Consider the following 3,001-nt stretch of genomic DNA (forward strand, 5'->3'; position numbering starts at 1 on the left):
AGCCTACGAACAAAAAGAATAATATCAATTTACCAAAAATGGAAAGGTAAAGTCCTCACTGAGGACAGTTCGTTTTACCTTGCTTATGTGTTGGATTGATGTGGACATCAGGTCCACATGGTTGGAACCCATGAACTCGTCAAATACTTCCATGAGTTTGCACTCAACAAGGCGAAGACCGCCGACTGCAAGTAATTCGACAGTTGTCTCATCGAATCCAGCACTGGAGTATCCTTGCCAATACCCCCGACAGGGGTGTTGCCCACCGGCTCATTACCCGACCTCCTTCCAGTGCCTGCAACCTTGTCTTGTCCTGCTCGAGATACCCCCGAAGCGGTGGGAATGCCCGGCTATTGCCTTTTCCTGGGTTGCTGGGTCGTTGTCTTTTGCTTCGGGCAAGCAGCCGAAGGCTGGGAAGCGCTCGTAGGACGGATCGGGGCACACGCCGAAGGTCGGGAAGCCTCAGCAGGATGCGCTGAAGCCTCCAATGCTGCCCCTTCAACCAAGGGACCACTAGGAGCGGCTTCAGTCGTCCTAGCGGTCCTTGCTCGAGGGAAAGTAAATTGCCTTCGTCGCGCCGACCCTAGCACCCTCGGAGGCATAGTTGCTGCATATGGGCATCGTTAGTAAAAATAGTTCATTGCACAATCAGAAAAGACCCAATTAGCATGACTTACTCAGTGGGGGCTCTAAGGTCGCGTCTACGTTAAAGAAGTCGTACCTCCGCAGATTCGCGGTTGTCATGAGCAGCTTTGTGTCGTGACTCGCTTCAGGCAAGAAACCGAAGGCTATGATTCTGTCTGAATCTGCGAGTAGCTCCAAGCTGGTCGTTTTGTTAACTATAGAAAAATAAATAGCTCGTTAGTAAGACAAACAAAGTCAATGAGTTCATTAAGGGAAAAGAACCTGCTCGAGTCCTGGAACCGGCAGAGACCATCGTAACGAAAGAAGAAAAACTTCGTTTCGTAGGCCCCCGCGTTGCTAGGGTAACTGTGTATCCCGATTGCTATAATAGGTCGCCTGGACAAGTAGTAGGAATCCTTGTCCTTGCTCTTTTTTAAGATGTACGAGCAACCGAGCTCTACCGTAGTCAGCTCGCCGAGCCCATTCTTGCGACACGCGATGGACATGGCAACAGCAATCATGTACGCATTCGGCATGAGTTGCATTGGCGCGATCCTAAAATGATCCAGGACCGACCTGACAAAAGGGTGGAAAGGAATCAACCCTCCACCTTTGAAGATTTCCTTGGAGATCGCAGCCAACCCACGTGGCGGATGCCGAGCTGTGCGCATCCTATCGCGGAAGACATCCGCGTGGATACTGTACTGGTCTATCACTCTTTTGAGCTCATCCTCAGTAAGTACCGAGAAGATCTCTTGGGTGGGACTCGCAGGAACATCCTACGTAGACGAACTGGTCTCTTTCTCGGACTTGGTCATTGCGGAGTCCATTCTACTGCAGTCTGCAAAAGCGACAAGCTAGGAATCTTTTTAGCCCTCGTACATTATTTCGTACGATGACATGGAGGAAAGCAAACACTTCCCTTCCTAAATCCTAGAAAAACCCTAACAAAGTATTTCGAGCTGCCATTTATGGCTCAAACCCAGCAAGAACATTTCGTCTTCGATCAACTACCGAAAGACGTATCATTTATCAACTACTTGGGAGTAAGAAGTAAAACAGAAAACGATTCTTACCTCCCGGGATATGAAGAAGGATCTTTCCACTTCAAATAGCAGGTACGCGCTGGTTTGGAAGGCAAAGAATCCAAGTTTGCAAAAGTCTCTTGTTCTCTCTGAAAAGATGTGTGGCGACATTGCCTGAATCGAACCTGGGTTTTATAGCAAAAGAATTGGCGTTTGGTCTTCCTGGAATCAAACGATGTTTAGGTAGAAAAATGTAACTCATCGTCGATCCCGACCACGTGTCGCAGATCCACGGGGAAGGGTGACCGTCACGCTCCAAGGAAACCAAACTGTCATCCTTCTCTGTTGAAAAACCCAAGCGACAGCATGGTTCTCCTGCCGCATTAAATGCGCCCCAATCTGCATTTAATGCTCTGATAAGGGATATCGTTTCAGCATGTCATGCATTTAATGCACATGGCTAGCATTTATTGCGCACAGGACACGTTTGTCAGAGCAAAAGATGCTCCATTAAATGCATCCATCACGAAAATGCAACAGACAACATCTAAAGAGATCGTTACGTAGAACACTCTTCGTTTGGTTGGTCATGAAGCGACGTGACTCAAGTACAGTTTTGAAACGCCCGATCCCTTGCCCAAAGGTGAATTCCTAGTATAATTAGGTCGCGGACTTCAGAAAATTGAAATCAAAGCGCTGGTATGGTCTAAGATCAGGTCGCTTATCCTTAAGCAAGCTGTATCAAGTCGCGAGCACAAAAGCGTAGTCTCGACCTCTTTTCGAACAGGTCGGAAGAGCCAAAGTTCCCTCGAAGGCATCTTGTCACGACATGAACTATAGTTTCCAAGGTTCGATCTTCCAACCTTAAAAACTAGGGGACTTCTGTTATGCGTGAAAAAGTAGGGTTGACGCAAGACCCAGTCAGCATGAAGAGTCAGAGCTTAGATAGGTCCGCAGCTAGTCAGAGGCAGCCTCGTCATGCAATGACAGGGACGGCATACTCTTGTCAGGGTAGTGGGTGTGCGTCAGATTGGTCAGGGGCTATAGCAATCCCACGTGTCTAATCCTTGCACCAGATCGAGCAAATCACTCTTTAAAATGTGGGTAATGGGACATAAAGAAAGATTTGCACGGAAAATCCCACAAACTCATAGATTTAGTAATGATAACCTTAATCCATCCCACTATAAATTGAGAGCTCCTCTCTCATTTAAGGGATTAGCTAATCTCTCTAAAGAAAATATAGCATCCTCTCTCTTGTATAATCATTCGTAAGTCAGTCCGCTGAACGCGACCTGACCACTATCATTAATACAAAATCAGTGGACGTAGGATTTGCTTCTTTAGAATCC

This window comes from Pistacia vera, unplaced genomic scaffold (assembly GCF_008641045.1).
Source record: "Pistacia vera cultivar Batoury unplaced genomic scaffold, PisVer_v2 Contig109, whole genome shotgun sequence".
Taxonomy (NCBI): Eukaryota; Viridiplantae; Streptophyta; class Magnoliopsida; order Sapindales; family Anacardiaceae; genus Pistacia; species Pistacia vera.